The sequence below is a fragment of the Thermobia domestica genome, chromosome 17 (assembly GCF_964235325.1).
Source record: "Thermobia domestica chromosome 17, izTheDome1.hap1.1, whole genome shotgun sequence".
NCBI classification, from domain to species: domain Eukaryota; kingdom Metazoa; phylum Arthropoda; class Insecta; order Zygentoma; family Lepismatidae; genus Thermobia; species Thermobia domestica.
The window spans coordinates 6,764,207-6,784,013 of NC_137470.1; the positions used below are offsets into that span (position 1 = coordinate 6,764,207).

At 36.5% G+C, this 19,807-nt stretch overlaps 1 protein-coding gene across 3 annotated transcripts in view; it reads right to left on the reverse strand.

Annotated features, from left to right (window-relative positions):
• LOC145674559 (protein bric-a-brac 1-like) overlaps positions 1-19,807 on the reverse strand; it is a 1,152,100-nt gene that overhangs the window by 1,129,340 nt on the left and 2,953 nt on the right. For all 3 annotated transcript variants that reach the window (XM_081744738.1, XM_081744734.1, XM_081744736.1), the window contains exon 2: positions 11,021-11,073. The gene's annotated coding sequence lies outside the window, so the exon portion shown is untranslated. The remainder of the gene's footprint in view (positions 1-11,020; positions 11,074-19,807) is intronic.

Consider the following 19,807-nt stretch of genomic DNA (forward strand, 5'->3'; position numbering starts at 1 on the left):
ATAATAATAATAATAATAATAATAATAATAATAATAATAATAATAATAATAATAATAATAATAATACATTAGTTATTTCTACTAACAATACAGGAAATTCAAAGAAAATATTTTTTACATACAAACGTACACAACTTAGAATATTGAAGAAACGCTCAACACACTTAATTTTTAAATGTCCGTTCCTACAAAATTCATGCTAGATGCTGAAGCTTTTAAATTCATCTTCCATTCTACATTGCAAAGCAAGGGTTGAAAAAATTAACAGTTTTTGAAACAAAATTAATCATAAGAACTTCATGGCGCTTGTACAAATTAAACATGTCTGGCTGGCCGAAGGGCTTGTTGAGTAATACAGAGTGGCCCAAAAGTAGATATGCACCTCTGCATTAATCAGTATGACATTTTAGTTTGTTAAGATAATGAATGTCTTTGCATAGGTCTGTTCCGAGCTTAAGATATAAGTGAAAAGAAATAAGAACAAATAATAAACTAAAACAATGCCTGTATGAATAACAGTAAGTAAATGATATAAAATGCCATGCGCCGATTAGTATAGGACTGTATACCTACTTTTGGGCCACAGCAAATTAGCTGGAGTTCAGAACCTCACAGTTCGATCAGCTACCCAATAGTATGTGTCTATGAGAGCTTCAAAGGTTTGTTATAAATACATTTATATAGGATACCGTGAGGATTGTTCATTTCAAAACATAAGCTTTGTCTCACACCACTACCAAAAGGACAACCCAACCCTTGTTAGGATGGTGGTTGCTGGATGTTGCCAGATGTCCGATGTCATTAGGTAGAAGAAGAAAAAAGAAAGAAAAACAAATAAGAAACAAACACATTGTGTTATTATTTTTCGTAATAAATTAAATAAAATAAATCTGGACAAAAGGGGACATCTGACAACCTCTTTTCCTCTTTCCAACCGAGGATCGCCTATTGTTTTCTTAGATTTATGGCCTGTTGAGGAGGAACAGAGGCGTTTGGGTGTTCTGTGCATTTCCAGGAATCGAGGCTGTCTTGTTTTGAAAGCGAGTATACTTCATCCACGTTCTCTTAAGTACTTCGGAATTATGAGCTAGTCTCTGTACTTTTCACTAGAGCCCTGTCTGTGTTTTCGATTTTCGTACGAGAAATAGAGGTTGAAGTGTACGTAGTTCGGATCTCACGTTAAACTGTAGGTTAGAGGTAATCAACGCGTGGACCGCGGTCTCCTAATGAAATGAAATCTTTAAGTTTTACGTCTCACAGTTATGCTTGCTAGGCTAAATGAGACGGTGATGATGAGAAATGAATAAAATGGTGAAATGAAGAAAGGGGGAACGGGAGAACCCCGAGAAAACCCACGCACACGGTGTTTGTCCACCACAAAGCTAACTTGGCGCGAGCTGGCATTGAACCAAGAACCCCATGCACCCGAGGTGAACGCTCTGAGCCACCGCGGTCCTTACTAATGAACCGTCAAATTGTGAATGATAGCCCGTGGTTATCTCTGCCACACTTTGTGCATTGCCATTGTAGTTTTGAGATTCCTTCTAGTGAGCTAGTGAGCAGATAAGTGGACCTCCCAGAGATTTCTGAAATGAAAAGCTAAAAAGGTTGGCCACCCTGCTGTAGATACATGTCTTGTTCTGAAAGGATTCCCTTAATAATAATTAAGTAAAAATAATAATTTTAAAAGAAATCCAACTACACTGTGAACTAACCTAACAATGGTTGGTAGAAAGCTCGAATATCTTTCTATCTGTTGTGATTAAATTTTGTGATTAAGGAAGTCTAGTTTATGACAAGCATTTTATTTCTAACTGCATTCTGTTAGGCATATATTTCCTGACGTAGATCTTAGCAGTAACAAGTAACAGCTCCCACTTAAATAAAAGCTAAAGATCCGGGAAAAGCTGAGTCTGCATAGACAATACGTAGCTTAAGAAATAACCAACACTATATATGAAATCCAGATTCGTTTCGATATGATTCCAAATTATAACTTCTCTCAACATCCACAATTGTGCCGAAACCTTTTTTTCTGTTAAACCTAAAACAACAAATATTTCGATAAATTAAAATCAGCATCTATCACTAAACGGTGACCTCCACAAAACAACAGAGTAACGAGCTTCTTCTTTTTACACAAGAGGTTATGCCAACTCGAAAGAATGAATGTTTCCTACTTAACGCCTTGAAAAAAAAAACACTTTGAGCAAATTCTCCTCTTTCGTGCCTCAATATTTTCCGTATCAAGAACAGAAATCAAAAATACAAAGACTGATATTTACACACAGAGACAGAACAAACATCACAATTAGTTTCTCAAAAATACACTCATGCACCTTACGAAAAGTGTGAAACAACCAAGTACTTCTCCTGCATGCAAAACAGAGGGAAGTTTAAAAAATGAACACACACACACACACACAAAAGAAAGAAACAATGGCACAAAATAACATGAATTATCTATATCACAAACATATACATACATCTTGCAATTCTGATTCGTGACAACAGGCTTGCATTCCAAAAAACACTGCAATTTATCAAAAAACAATTCCAATTTTCGAAAATAAAAGAAAAACTACAACACAAGTTTTTCAACTAGGGTTGCCACAAAAAACTTACAAACAACTTTCCCTGGCGTTTTTCAAGGCATGTCTTCCATATTTTCTAGAACTATTTTACTTGACTTTGAAGACATTTTCAAAGGATTTTCAAGAAATATGAATTTTTATTTCTCGACACATTTCCTAAATTAAAAAGTTGTCACTCTCTCTTCTCTAGTGTCAATTACTACAAAAGAAAATACGACTGGCTTATTCGTTAAAACCAACCTGTAGGAGATTCGAAACACATTCTCTTTTTCTCACGGTAAGCTTGAACAAGGAGAAATATATTATTGTGCCGCATCTAATTTTCTTCTTAAATCTTCATACAATAACAAACCACGAGAGCATGACAAATGGCATTTAGTTAGCTGATGTTATAATTAGGAATTAGATTTCTGGGCTTTCGACATCTAAGGCCACGTTAGCCCGTCACGTATGAGGGATGAAGTCCCTCGGCGATCATACTTTCCCAGGAAAGAGAAGGAAGGGAGCGGCCTGAGACTTGTATGTTAGGTAACATCCTGGTATTTACCAGCTGTGAATGAAAAAACTCAGGAAAACTTCACACAGGATGGATGGCCTGAAAAAATCTTTTACATTTTTTGATCGATTGTTCCCACCGGAAATCGAATCCGGGACCGCCGCACCAAAGAAGAGAGCAATAGCAACTGCGCTATGTAAGGCCACGAGTTGCGTGATGTGTAATTAGCATAGTGGTTTTTATCGCATCTACACTTTTGTATTGTTGGCTTTCGAAATTGAAATTTGCTACCTCTTCCGTAATTTAAGTAGTTTCTTGTCTGTGTCGTACTGCTGGATTATGAATAAACGTTACGTGCCCCACCAGAAATCGAAACCCGGGACAAACTAACAAAGAACGATAACTAATCACTCAAATAGCCACATTATTTTTTTTCTTATAAATTTATTTATTTTCAACTTACAACATCAAAAAACTTCAGAGACAAGCTGCGTTCCTAAACAAAAAATGGGAACGTCCAACGAGAACACGTCAACACAAAAGAAGTGAACTTCTTAAAGTACAACAACACTTATATGCTAACTAAAAAGTTATTCTTCTTTACAGTAATATAACTTTAGTTAAATGTGCGAAGCCGAGTTAAATGCAGCGTGTTTCAAAGTGATTTAAGCAATAAGAATTCCTTCCATGAGCCTTAAAATATTATCGACGACTAAAATTGTATGGAAAGACTTTCTACCATATCCTGGAGTTTTGTTTGGCACGGTCGTAGTAGTTCAAAATTCTTCGCCAGGTGGCAAAGTAAGAAAAGGTCACAAGTTGCAAGATAGCTGCCTGTGGTGCAGATAAAGCATTTTGCGTTTTACAATTTCATTGTACATATGCTTACTACGTAGCTTATGTCACAGCTTGAACATGACAGTGCAAAATTTATCTATCAATTGGATGGAGGCTATTGTCACTTTCATCGCAATGTAAGGAAATACCTTAATGAGAAACTGTCAAACTGCTGGATTACCTTAATAAGAGGTGGTTACAAGGTTAACAACGTTTTTACCTTGGCTACCAAGATCACTGGACTTCACCCTTTGAATTTTTTTTTTTGGTCTTTTTGTGGGAACATCCCAAAGGCATTATGTACAAACTATCAGTACTCCAAGATATCTGTGAACTGGAAGAGTGCATTGCTGCTCAGACCAAACTGTTAATGAAAATATGCTGAAACGGATCTAGGGGAATTGGACTACCGAACTGATGTGTATGTGGGGTAACAAAGGGGGCTCACACCGAACATTTGTGTGTTGCTATATTACAATTTTTACCATTAAAACTTGAACACTTAAAGTACTTATGTGTAAAATTTTTAATAAATTGCACAATTAAAAAAAAAAAAAAAATCAGTTTCAATACTCCAAATCATTTTGAAACATTTTGTATTTTCAAATTTGATTTTGTGTGGCAACCCTCCAGAAAGATCAGAGTAAGAAACATATTTCACACACCAACACACTTTCAACAACATTTGCTACTAGAAATAACTGAGAAATCATCGATAATATAATACGTTTTCTGCGTACGCCTTAGTGTTACCTTTCTCCGATTAAAAATCTATCTGGAAGTGGGAGTAGAAAATAAAGAAATTAATTACCAGAAATATATAGAAACACTATAGAACACACACAAAAACAAGTAAACCGAAAATGATTTCGCTGATACTTCATCAGACCGGAAGAGAGAGAATTGGGAAGACAAAAATATCGAAAGAAAAGAGCCTTAGCTGAGAAATGTCAGATTCGGGACCATATTGGGTTATAATCACGCGGAAAAAAAAATCTTTATACACTAAATTCTGAACCTGCCAATTACTTGGCGCTGAACCACATTTTCTTCCGGTCCTTCATCCGATTTTTTTCCTTCAAATATCAAGGGCGCTATGTACCATACAAGTTCAAATGAACTCATCCAATCGGTATCAAACTTGACATGGTGGTAGATCTTGAAGTGCTCTAAACCCGTGTGAAATAATATGCTATGCAGACTTTCAGTTCTTGAGTTATGTATGTTCAAATTTTTATAGTTTTATTTTCAAAAAGAGCTCCCTCGTGGCTAAACGATTCGCGTACGCACCTTTGGCGTAAGAGACTCGGATTCGATTCCCGGTGGGAGTTCATGCAGTTCAGATCCCACCTTAAGCTGTAGGTCCACGTCTCATATAGCCTCGCTGCTGAAAGGGACGCTCAACTCAAATGAAAGAAAACAAATTATATTTTCAAAACACGAAAACAATACACCGACTTCAACCAATCGGGATTAAAATTGGTATGGTGACAGGCTTTGATCTGTTATATGAATGTGTAAAATACGAGACGCACGTAAAAAATTATTTATCGACGATGTCATCGTGAATCTGACATCATTTCTAATACCGTGCCACACGCTTTCGCATACCCTCTGTGTAAAATTATGCAGCCTGATAGTGCAGGTAGTCCAGAATTGATGTTTTGCGCACTTTGCTGTCGTTGAAACTTTTCGATGCAAGCCACTTTTTCAGGTAAAAAAGAAAAAAAAAAGAAAAAAAGAAAAAAAGAAATAGCTGGGGCTAAGTTTGGGACTGTAAGAGGGATGAATGAGTAGTTCCCACCGAAATCTTTGAATTATCTTAACAGTACGAGCAGCTGTGTGTGGGCGGGCGTTGTCATGGATCGGAAGAATTCCAGAGCGTACCATTCCTCTCTTCCAATTTTGAATGGCACGTCGCAGACTATTGAGTGTTTGGTAATAGACACCTGCTGTAATTCTTTGTACTGGTTCTAAGAATTCCACAAGAATCACACCCTTTAGGTCTCAAAACAAAGTTGCCATGATTTTGTGGCGTTTGAATTTCTTCTCTTTACGAAAACCAAAGTGTCACCATTGCACTGGCCGCTCCTCCGACTCCCCAGTGGCGTACGACATCCAGGTTTTATCCCCCGTCACTATGTGAAAAAAGAGCTCATCTCCATCTTTCTCCGACGGATCAAAAAAAAAAAGTCATGTGCAGCTGTCATTCTTTGCTCTCTGTGAGAAACTGTCAGCATTTTCGGCACCCATCTCGCACACAGTTTGTGACAACCCCGCTTACCAATCACAACTTGATGCATTGTTTTCGCAGACATTTCTGGAAACTCTTTGGCGAGTTCAGTTATTGTGAACCGATGATTGGATCGCATACTCTCGTTAACGTGTTGCACCAGATGGTTCGTCTGAACACTAGGCCTTCCGCTACGCTCATCGTCATAAACATTAGAACGCCCTTCCCGAGACTTTCTGCACCACTGCCTGATATTCTTCACTCATCATCGTCAGTTCGTAAATGACACACAATTTCCGATGGATGTCAGCTGCATTCTATCCTTTGACGTTCAAAAATCGCATGACAGATCTCACTTCACATTTGGCAGGATTTTGTATTACGGCAGTCATTTCACCCTACTGCTACTCGCACGTACTCAACTCCACTCGTACAATTCAATCTGTGTTAAAAGCACAGAATACTAGTGCATGCCCAACTTCATCCCTTTTGCCAACCCCGTGTAATAAACTATCGTGTGTTTTTTGACATGCGTCTCGTACTATAGTAGGCAGGCTTCTGGTTCCTACGTTATGCACAATCATACATCTAAATAAATTTATTGGAAAAAAATAAACTTAATAAACGTCATTTAAATAGCAATTACAGATCAGCCTTGGACAGAAAAAAAAATATACATAAAAATCAAATGAAGGGTGATTTTACTGCTATGAGTATTTCACTTTCACTAAACGCTGATGAAGCATTTTAGCGAAAGTGTTTGTAGTTTGCTTTTTGACTTGTGTGATTATATTTTCAGTATTTTCTGGCAAGTGATTTAATTGCTTATGCCATTTCGGGATTCCTTCCAGAGGGCATATATATATATATACAGGGTGTTACAAAAACTTATCACAATATTTTGGGAATAGATTCCCCATATCAAGTTTATATAGACCTGTGGTCGGAAGTGCATAGTTTCGTAGATATGCCGAGAATGTGAAAAAATGAACTTTAAGGTCCATAGTTCCACTACTATAGAACCGATCGTAGTCAGGTCAAGACATCGCTGAGGAACTGGTATGTGAACTATTCAAATATCCATCTTTGAGAACCTCCGGTACTTGCACAATCATTTTTAGAGGTGCTTTTTGGGAGTACTTGATCACTCTCCACCTACATCTCTAAAAATGGGTGTGCGAGTACTGGAGCATTCTTAAACATGGATATTTAGATAGTTCACATACGAGTTCCTCAGTGATTTCTTAACCCGACTACGATAGACTCCATAGTAGTGGAGCTGTGAACTTTTAAAGTTTACTTGTTTGACGTTCTCGGCACCCTGTAACTCGGAAGCTATCAACTTTTGAGCACAGGCCCATATGAACTTTTCTCTTACTTTGAAAGGAAGAATCTCTTCCCAAAATAATGTGACATATTTTTGTAAAACCCTATATATATATGCAGAGAGATTCATAGGTATTTCCCTTGCCTTTGTAAATTTAGCGGTACCTGTATTCCAACTCTTGTCCTTATCATCCGAACACAATTGTAGATCTACAAGGTAACACTATAAAAGAAAAGTACACAAGTGTTCGGAGGAACATAATGTAAATTTTAACAGATCTATAAATTTATGGGCTAAGATAAGTACTAATTATGTTTTGACCGATACTTCAACATTTCTTTAATCACTTTATTTGAAGATAGAGTCCAAGTGATTATGAAACGTCTTGCAAACCAGAACTTGCAACTTGGAATCTACATTTGACAGTTTTCAATTAAACAGCGAAAAGTAATTCTTGTATTTAATCCCGTTGCTAGTAATAACAAATTCAACGCTCCAGGTACTTTCTTCCTTAAGACTCAACTTTCCGTGTCTCGCGTACAAGTTTATATAGATGGACCTGTTAATTTTTGAAAATAAGTTTGTCAATTCTTATGACTTCTAGATAAGATAGGTTCTGTTTAGTTGGGTACCATATAAATAAATGTATGAGTCATATGTATCTAAAATTAACAAGCCATTAGTGTTAAGTCTCTACTAAAAGAATTAGATTTTAGAATCTTTGGTTTTCATGCAGCTAACCTGCTACAATAACAAATTACTCTCTACTTTCACTTGAGATATTCCGTTTGCAAGGGAAGTCTAACTACATTACATGTTTAAACCGAAGCAATTGTTGCAAAGCGAAGCTAATTCTAAATACTGAAAACTGCGGGAATGCCAATCAAGATAAATATTCCTAATCTCAGACGATTCTGTTTTAAGATTAGAGACCGCTGAGATCATAATCACTTACTGGAGAATGTGCAAAACTGACCGAGGTACATACCTCCAGTTTAGTGTAGTATTTATTTTCGTGGAACCTAACACTACATGCATTTGTTTAGTAGTTAGTTTACAAAACTACAGAGAAACGTCAGCATTAATCTACACAGAAAAAGCAGTTCAATATCAGGCTCAACACAAAATGTTATTCATAATTATGATATGGTAGTCATACAGAACAATCATTACAAAACCATATATTATAAAGTATGGTTGTACAGGGTGGACATATAAAATCTCTCCCTGATAACAAAAATTAATAACAAGAAAACAAAGAATGATAGGAGCATGGGGTTTGCAAACATCGCTTATATGATACTTTAAGATTCTGCCATAGCCTGTGCTGCTATCTACTGTAGATGACCGCAGCGTGACAGTCATTTGTTTAAAAATGGCGTCAGCACAGCAGAAAGCGAAGTGTGTGTTGTGGTATCATGAAATGAAATCTCCCGTCACAGTTCAACAAACATTTAAGATAGAGTATGGACAGCAGCCACCAGATGTTGAGAGCATAAAGGAATGATATAGCAAGTTTGTTGCAACAGGAAGTGTTTTAGATCGTGATAGAAGCGATAGACCATGTTAGTGAGGTACGTATGGAAGCTGTTCATGTTGCTTTAACCCGAAGCCCACGGAAATCTTGCGTTGCGCATCACGTGAACTGGACATCCCAAAGTTAACTGTGTTAAAACTTTTACACAAACCCTTGAAGTTATACGCATATAAGTTGCAGATTGTTCAACCGTTAACACAAGAAGACCGTTCCACAAGAACTTTCGCATGTGACATCGCATGAATGTGCTGAGGGCAACTAATGGAGCACATGTGAAAATTCTCTAAATCAGGTGAAAAACTTTCTGAGATTTCCTATTATTTGCTGCAAACTGCATGCTTCTATCATTTTTAGTTTCCTTGTTATTAATGTTTGTTATTATGATCGTGAGACTTTATGTCCACCCTGTACTTGCCAACGACGTTTTTGCCCCAAGCGTTTTAGGGCGATTCACTTCGGAGAGTCACTCCTAACAAGCGAGAAAAAAAATGCACTAACCATTCTTTCTTTCTGATAGTACAAAGACTGCAACAGATGACCCACCTAAATATATTTACAAATCAAATACAATGAAGGATTATTTTACTAGTAATGTATGCTGATCAGAAATTATTTAAGATGATATTCAGCAAAATGCTACATTCAGCAATGAGCAGTTCAATGCCCAACAAAGGAAATCATAAAATTATTGATGACCTAATACTGCAAAAAACACTCACGAACATGAGCGAGTTGAGTTAGGAAAAAACAACTTATAAAATTTGTGCTTCCTTTCGCATCTAACAACGAATATTGGTGTCAACTCATAGCAACTAAATACAATTCGTTCCAGAGCTTTTTCGATTTGTAGCCAAAATCAAGCTAGTTCCTAAACGAAGCATTTCTGAATCTATGGTTGAACTTTTATTGTCAGGTATGATCTTCCAAGTATCTTGCTTCCATTAAGAATCATTTTACAGTTACCTATCGAAACGTTTTTCAAAACTGCAATGACAAGAAACATTAAATCAGCGTGAACAGTCTACGAAGCAAAAAGTCCCAAGAAGCAAACTAATTACGGAACTCACAGTAAAAGAAATTTTGACACCGAATCTTAAAAGTCAACAATATCTCGCATTTTGAGTTTAGCATTCTGTTCAGCAATGAAACTATATGAGACGAGGATCTACAGCTTAACGTGGGATCTGAGCCACATGAACTCCCATCAGGCATCAAACTCGGGTCTCTCACGCCACAGGCGCATGTGCTAACTGCTTAGCCACGAGGGAGCTCAGCAATATCTCGGACACAACCAAAAAGTAGTAAGGTTCTTTTTAGTTTGGAGAGTTTTTTTTTTTTTTCTTCAACTTACAACGACCAAATTATGAACATATAATGCAAAACGTTCAATGTATTTGTATCAAATTACGACATTTATTCAAATTTAGGAACAAATTCTGTACAAATCATATGAAAGAGATTAATTATGTCATAACCTAACAAGCATGTAGAGACATGTTTGTAAAAACTTTATTTTTTTTTAATTTACTGTTAGCAACAAAAATATATCAGACTTATGTTTTTAAATTACACTTTTCTGCGAGCAGGAAAAGGAAAACCCAATTTAGTAGTGAGATTATACAAAATTACATCTAATACTTAAAAATCTGTAGAGCTAAATCTTTTGGGAAAATATCTCCTGAACTTTCCTTTCCTTACTATTCTTTAAGCCCCGAAAGATCCCATATTGATTGGGAACTTTTTTTTTTTTGCCATATATATATATATATATATATATATATATATATATAACAACACTTACCTTTCATACTATGTATTCCGGAAACATTTTAAAGATCCATCTTCTGTACATGATCAGAGCTAAGAGAACAGGCTTAGTTACATTTTAACACTAAAAACAAGCAACGCAAAAGAAAGTATCTGCTATGTATTAAGTAGAACACTGCATGGGATTCCAGCACCACAATAATAATAATAAAAAAAAAGAAGTACTTACGTCAAACACCTTCTGAAATGCTGCTTGGAACTTGAAAATTTCTATTCCTTTAGCTGTTTGAAAAAATTTGAGAAAAATTAGATAACAGATCATGATGGTATACTTCAATTACGGAATCCACTACCGTACTTAATATGGAAAAGAAATTACAGTAAATATTTTACCATTTACACAGTACATAGCATAAACACATTATCTTTTATCAAGACAATATGAAAAATAGTTATCCATTATTTATACCTTGATTCTATTTTAAAACAGAAAATTAATATAAAGAAGACTTCGTCGGAAATAAAGTTTTGTTTAAAATTTATTTATCAATATACTCATAACTTTGAGTTATTTCAAAACGTAACTAACCAAATAATTATACATACAACATAAAATAAAATTAAAATATAATCAGGCGATCAATAAATCTGATGCTTGGCTGTCTTACAATAAGTTAAGAGTAGAACTATAATAAAACGGAAACAGTATACTTCTGTCTCAGTAGTTCCATGATCATGGCAAAGCAAAACCTGGGTCGGTTAAACTATTAGGTACACATCTAAATGCAAAATTAAACACGTTAACAGTGTCACGTGTATAGCACGTGAAGGAGTTTGGTTTGTATGGGATGATATTTTCTCAACTAATATTGAAACCAACGGTGGTAGTAATTTCTACCACTTCCGGCTTTAGTAGAGAGATTAGAGATGGAATATATTCTTGGAATGACTAATTGATTGCAAAAAAACGTTACTCGCTATCTATTACTATTTTTATTTATAAGCGATCAACGTTGAAACCGGAAGTGGTTGTTGATTTCTGACACTTCCGGTGTTAATAGATTACTAAGAAACATGGTACGCACTGTTGTAACGTTAAATCGATACCGTAAAAATCGCTTCTCCCTATCTGTTATCGTTTTTGTTCTTTGTGGATCAATATTGATACCGGAAGTTTTCGTGGATTTCTATCACTTCCGGTGTTAGTACAGAATTAAAAATCGAGACAAAATGTATTCTTGGGACGTTTAATCGTGTGCAGATTCTCGCTATTAATTACCGTTCTTGTTCTATAGTTATCAACGTTAAAACCGAAAATCTTTAATTTCTAGCATTTCCGGCTTGAAAATGAAATCTTTCAGTTTAACGTACCACGATTATGCCCTTTAAGCTAAGGGAGACGATGGTTAAGGCAAATAAATTGATGATGGAAGAATTGATGGGATACCTCGAGAAAACCCATGGACACGACGTTGTCAACCACAAACTTTCTTGACCGGGAATCGAAAATGAAATGAAACGAAATCTTTAAGTTTTACGTCCCACGGTTATGCCGGTTAGGCTAAAGGTGACGGTGATTATGAGAAATGAATGAAATGGTGGAATGAAGAAAGTGGGAGGAAACGGGAGAACCCCGAGAAAACCCACGCACACGGTGTTTGTCCACCACAAAGTTCACTTGGCGGGGGCTGGGATCGAATCCAGGACCCCAAGCACCAGAGGTGAACGCTCTACCACTGAGTGACCGGGAATCGAATCAAGGACTCTACGCATAAGAGTTAAGCGCCCTACCACTGAGCCACCGTACTCCCAGACTTCCGGTTTGATTGATTTGGTTTTAAGTTTAGCGTTCCTTTGAGAAGTGAGGCTATATGAGATATGAACTTACAGCTTAACGTGGAATCCGAACCACATGAGCTCCCGCCGGGAATTGAACCCAGGTCTCTGAACGTGGAATCCAGAACAGAAGAACTCTTCTTTTGAGGCTCGAAGCGACATGCTACGGTTAGAAAATCTGAACGTATCGTAAAGAGGAAGGAAGTTCATCTAATCGAGTCTCCGTGGGTGAATCAGTAAAGTGAATGACTACAAACTTGTAAAACATTTTGATACCGGATCGAATCTCATTGTTTTTTTTTTTCCTTTCTTAGGACAGTAGGATACTTGCAAGATTTTCATAATAATAAAAACTGAAACAATATAATAAGAAAGTAACTTTTGTTAATTTCTTCCTTTAGTCCGTATCTAATTAGTACAGTGCTGTAGATAACAGCTTTTGTATGCTTGCTTTTTAACTTTACTGCACGATATATTTTTTTCTTTCTTTCAAAAAGCATACTAAGCAAGGACCGTGATCACAACCATAAGTTTCACTACGAAGATTTTTTTTTTTTTTTTTTTTTTTTTTTTTTTGTTTAGGTGCATAAAACACAAGTACTTCGAAAGGATAGCATAAATATGAACAACAAATAGTATTCTAAACCAAAAATCTTTGAGTTTTACATCTCACGCTTATGCCGGCTAGGTTAAAGGAGACGGTGATGATGAGATATGAATGCAATCGCGGAATGAAGGAAGTGGGAGAAAACGGGAGAACCCGAGGAAACCCACGGACACGGTGTTTGTCCACCACAAAGCTCACTTAGCGCGGGCTGGGATCGAAGCAAGGATCCCATACACCAGAGGTGAATGCTCTATCACCGAGCCACCGCCGCCCATACTGTTCTAAAACAGATACTAGTGTGAAATACTGATATTATATGGGTACAACAATATGTCGTAATCTTTTTTTTTTTTTTTTTTTTTTTTTTTCAAGTTTAAAAACATAACAATATTTCATAAAATTTCTTGACTTACGGATCGCAAACTTTGTCGGTGCTTATCCTTTTTAAATATATTGTTTAAGGCGACGCCTATTCGCAATATGTATAAGGAAATCGAAACTGAAAACCCCATGTGCCTCCTTGTGGTCAAGTAGCTAAAGTGTGTCATCACAGGTTCGATTCCTAGTGGGAGCTAATATATTTTGATCCAGCGTTAAGCTGTGAATATTACATTGGCAAAAGAAAAAGTGCTACATGAAACCAACCGAATAACCAGTCAACCTAAAAGTACAATGTCACCAAAGTATCAAAGAGAGATGTCCAACTAACATGTGTTACTTTCAAAGTTGAAAAAAAAGAAGAGAGAGAAAAAAAGAAAGTGAAAACTACAATACCAGCTTAGTATATAGTCACAGGTTCAAGCGACACACTTTAGCGACTAACCACTGAAATCTGTAATCTACGATGAAAAGATGTCGTCAACAGCAGGTTGTACCGTCCTGACATCAGGGAAGCTCTTCCTGCCAAGAAATAATCAAGATACCAGAAGAGCGGGTGTTTGGATTAGAGATTAGCATCCCTTTTAGCAGTAAGGCTGTATGAAACGAAAACCTACAGCTTAACATGATATCCAAACCACATTAGCACCCTCCAGGAACCGAAAACTCGGGTCTCCTCCGAAGAAGATGAAGAGATCGATGAGGGATATGTCAGAAGATAATGCGGTAGATGAGGAAAGGTTTCATACTGCAGATTGTGGACAGTGTGCACCGTTCTTTTAGGATGTGCATTGAAGTGCCTACGTAGGCGTTCATCGAAGAAAACATTAGAACAAAACTGCTGGATGCTTGCTGACAGATGTGATGCAGTTCAATTATAACGATCCGCAACCATAGTTTCATCTCGATGGGGAAAGACACGACGCTACCATAGATGAGGATAGTAACCACAAAATCTTCTGCGGATAGAGGAGTGGTTTTGAATACTATTCTGAGTGTTGACCACGACCCAAAAAGTGTTTACGATTATCATATCAGGTTTATATTTAACCAGGAGAGACAATGTGATATAGGATACGTTAGCGGTTATTTCATACTACAGACTTTGTAAAATAGTATGTGTGACCTCAGTCTATTTATTGGTTGCATTATACAGGATGGTTGCCTAGTAGACGTAAATCGGACACTGAATCGCACCAATCTAGTTATGGATTATTTTATCAACATTCAGAATCATTCATCTTTCTTCGCTTCCGAATGTATTCAATTCGTTTTCACACATGAAATGCATTCTATCAATCTATCAGGTGTTTCAGATAAAACGTTTCGTTTTAGGTTACAAATGGTTGGAGATAAAATAATGTAAGAAAAAAATGACATAGGAAAATTTCAGAGGACCGATCGAACGGAGACCTTTGCTTGCCATACAAGGCCCTGTATCATGGAGCCCTTAAGACGTTACCCAAAACAATTTTAAATCGAAAGAAATAAAAAGTTTTTTTATTGGAAAGATCATGGAGAAACAAATAAGTTTTGTAAGAACATTTATTTTATTATTTGAGGCAGGTTTTAAGAAATGGCTACTATTTAGTTGTGAGTTCTTAACACATTCAGATAAAACGTCTAGTTCTTCAAAAGCACAAAGAGTTGGAGATAATAGAATTAAAAAAAAAAAAAAAAAGATATGGAAAAATGTCAGACGGCGCATTGAGTGGAATGATTTGCTTCCTTCACAGGGCCCTTTATCATGGGACTTTGGGAAGTAACCTGAAAATGTTAAAACACAAAATATGCAATTATATCCGTCATTTAAAGGACTGGAAAAGTACGGTACGGAGGAAAATGCTTTTTCGTGTGAGTCAGAGTTTATAAAATGGTCACCACTGAATTGTGAATTCTTGCAGTCTGAGAAAACTAACCAGATGATGAAGGATCATTTTAAAAACAGTGCCTCCCTCGAATTTGAATTTCCCTTTGCTACTACAAAAATCTCTCAAAATCACGATTTCCAGAACTCAGTCAATCGAGCTTAATTTCGGTTTTTGCTTACAATTTTATTATTTAATATTTTTGGGAACATTTTAATACAAGGAACGCTTTTATTCCACTTACTAGTCACTGAACTTTATACAAAGGCGAAAGAAAAAACGTAATAAATTCGAAAAATCACAGTATACGCGCAAGATTTAATGAGCATAGGTGTAAGTCAAAGAAAACTGTACGAGTTCTGTTACTCGGAGTACTGGACAAGACACACATGAAAAAGAGAGATTCCTTATATAAGACTGAGCGAAAACGTATAAATTAGGTACAGGTATACTGGGATGAAACGGAAATCTAAACATTTCTGCAAAAGTTACATAACTACCGAATATATAGTACAAGGTGTTTCAAAAAGTACTTTACAATTTTTATTTATTTAACCAAAAGACATGTTTTTGGTGTCATTTTGCAGCAAAATACATGAAGATTTTTACCTTATACCTAAAGGGGTTCAATATGGCTTATAGAAAAAGAAAGGGCAGTAAAATTTGTTCTTGCTGATTGCACAAAACACGTTCAAATTTGGGCTGTCACGTGCATATTCAAAGGATTTTCGTGTATTCTCACTGCCCCAAATCCTACAATTATATTTATTAACTGTACCACTCAAGTGAAAAGTAGCCTGATCACTAAAAATAATCTTTTCAATGAAACCTTCATCTTCATCCAACCGATGTAGCATTTCTACACAAGATTCCTTTTCGAGCAATTCTATCAGTGTCTTTTAATTCTTGCACCATTTGTAATTTGTGTGGTTTGAGATGTAACCATGTTTTCAACACACGCCAAACTGTCATGTGTGGGACGACCAGATGTGGATAAGCGCACCGGGTTGATTTTGTACGACTGTTCACAAAGCTTTGTCTCATTTACTCTACAACGTCTTCAGGCGTACGGAGACGACATGAAGATTTTTTTTGTCTTACCGAACATCTAGTTTCAATAAAACACTTGTGCCACTGAGGCCTACTGGTATAATCTTTACCATACTTTGTACGAAAATGACGTTGCACAGTTGACGCAGACTTGGATTCCTCAAACCAAAACACACAGCTAGCACGCTCGGGACCAGTAAAGGCGGCCATCTTTGCTGCAACTGCAGCTAGCGCTTTCGGTGGCTTGTTTCTGAACTGGTGTACTACGTGAGTCAAAACTTGATTTATTTTGCTACAAAATTAACACCAAAGCCATGTCTGTAAGATAAGTGAATAAATCAGTATGAGTTTTCAAAGCCGTAAAGTCCTGTTTGATACACGCTGTATATATAATTTCATGAACAATTTTTAAAATTGGGGTAGAAGTATTTTACGAGTTTTTTTAAAAAATCATAAATTCTTTTGCACTATGAAAATAACCATCGTAAATTAATTTTAACATAGTTATAAACATCATTGCTTTCTACATACATATGGTAATTAAATATTATCCCTGTCTATTAAAACATCTTCTTGAACAATAATAAATAATAATTCTTAATTTCGACATACATATCACCAGAGCTTCCTTTTTTCTGTTCTGATAATGGCATGCCAAGCTTCGTACAATATGCTAAACACGCTCAGGAATTTTTAACAATAATTTGCAGTTCTCAGATCAAGGAATTTATAGCACCAAGCAAATATAAAGAAATGTACTCACCACGGCAGAGCAGTGTAAAAAACACCATTTTGGTCGATATGGTATGTTTTTGCACTGGTCTACTCTGGTGAGTCCGATCCTTTATAAAGTGGTGCCCCCCCTCATGTCCATGACGCACCCCCCCTCAATTGTCTATCCGTAGATGTTCTTCCATGAAAAAAAACTTTTCGATTAATTTTCACATCCCCTCAAACATATTTATATAGATTTTTAACCCCCCCAAATATTTCAATGACGCAATTCTCGTCATAGCCCCCCTTTGTGGGCACCCCTGCTTTATATACAAAAAGGTATTCAAAATGATTGTCAGTGTTTCGACATTATTACATTTCATCTGGGTGATTGGCACAGTTAACGGAAACGCACGGAAGTGTAGCATGATCGAACAGTTTTTATTCGTCATTTGTTTGGTATCCATGTTTCCACATTCTGCCGCTAAATGACAGTTTTGCAACTGGGACGTGTGGCTGATATTGTTAGTGAAAATACTTTTTGTCCTTGAATATCACACAAAAATGTCAATCACAGTTATGCAATGATATTTTCGTACGCGTTCTAGGAAAGATACACCGTTTGATAATTGCACTAAAAGGCGGTACGCACAGTTCAAGGAAAGGGGTTACATTTGCAAAGACAAAAGCAATAGTAGACCTTCAGTGTCTGAAGATGTTGTGGAGCCAAATCGTGCAACCTACTTACGTAGTCGAAACAAATCGATTCCTGCTGGATCCGGGAACATGAAATCTTTCAGTTTTACGTCCCACGGTCATACCGGTGAGGCTAAAGGAGACTGTTATTATGAGAAATGAATGAAATGGTGGAATGAAGAAAGTAGGAAGAAACGAGAGAACCCCGAGAAAACCTACGAGCACGGTGTTTGCCCAAAACAAAGTCTACACGGCGCGAGCTGCGAACGAACCACGGACCCCAAGCACCGGAGATGAACACTCTACTACTGAAAAATTGCAAAATATATAATCAATTAAAAAAAAAAAAAAAAAGGTTAAAGATCAAAGGATGGATCTTATTGGTTTTCGTAGGTATGACCTCCTCTCATTTTCTGAGATTCGTACATAAGCGGTAGTCTTTGAGATTATATTTTATAATATGTCTAATAAACAAAAAGATACTTTCCGGAAACTGTAATGTTATTATTATTATTATTATTTGATAATATATGCACTGATCAAAATTTGTATTTTATTTTATACAAAAAGTTGCAAAGCTAAAATGAGTGGTATTCATAACCTATTTTATGAAGCAATAAGTTTTTTTTGTTTTTTTCGTTTCTTTTTTAGAAGCGCGTAGGAAAACCTGACAATTGCCTCAAAACTATACAAAGAGTATACGTCTTTTGGATACTTTTACGTATGAGAACCTTTATTTAGTGTTACTATCTAAACCTAGTTATTTTTAGATGTTCAGTATTACTATTTTATTTATAGCTAAAATTCGTTGATTGGTATCCCGCTGAAATGAATAACATTTCCAACGTTATCTGAATAGTAAAACATTACATACATGATTTAATTATAATATTGAAAGAGAATCTCTAAATGAAAAGTAGAAAGAACCGAAATAATAAAAAAAGAAACGAACTATTTCCAAGTAGTATAATGAAAAAAAGTTGTAACGCGGCAATGACGTAATCCTTCCTACCTTCGTTTTCTTCGAACTCTTTCTAAGAACAGAATTAAAATACCAATCTCAACTTATGCATAATGCGAATCAAACAACATGCATGTTTTAAAAAATAAGAGATTTTTTACTTTCTCCTCCAAATCATTTGGTTGTGACTCTGGTTCATTTGGTAGTGATTAGGTTAGTTTAGATTTGATTCCAGTAATCGTTTACTATGGCTCACTATAAGTTATAGTACTGACTCAAAGCCGTCGACGGACCTGGGGGAGATAGTAAATGCCATACAAAAAATGACCCGGCTAAACTTTACAATACACACTCCAGCTGCGCATCGATAACTAGTACCGCTTTAAAAGGGTAGAGTAGAATAGGGTACGGTAGAAATGACAATAAAACAAAATGTTTAAGCTTTACGTCCCACACTTATGCCGACTAAACTATAGGAGACGGTGATGATGATGAATGAATGAAATGGTGGAATGAAGAAAGTGGGAGGATACTGGAAAACCCACGCACACGGTGTTTGTTCACCACAAAGTTCACTTGGCACGAGTTGGGACTCTATGCACCAGAGGTGAACGCTGTACCACTGATCCACCGCGGCCTCAGGGTAAGGTAGAGTAGAGTATGATAGGAATGGGTAGGAACTGGTTAGCTTAAGGTTAGGGAAGATTTCTCGCTTCTGAGTGAGTTTACCAACTGAAGCGGGAATTGTAAAGTTAACGCAATGACTCACCAGAGTATTACGAAATCCACTTCGGACAAACACTAAAAGAAAAACCGCGTGATAACTACATTCCGTGACGAGTAGTTCTCACAACCACCACACAGACAACACGTCATACACATCGTACAACAATATTACAACATCGA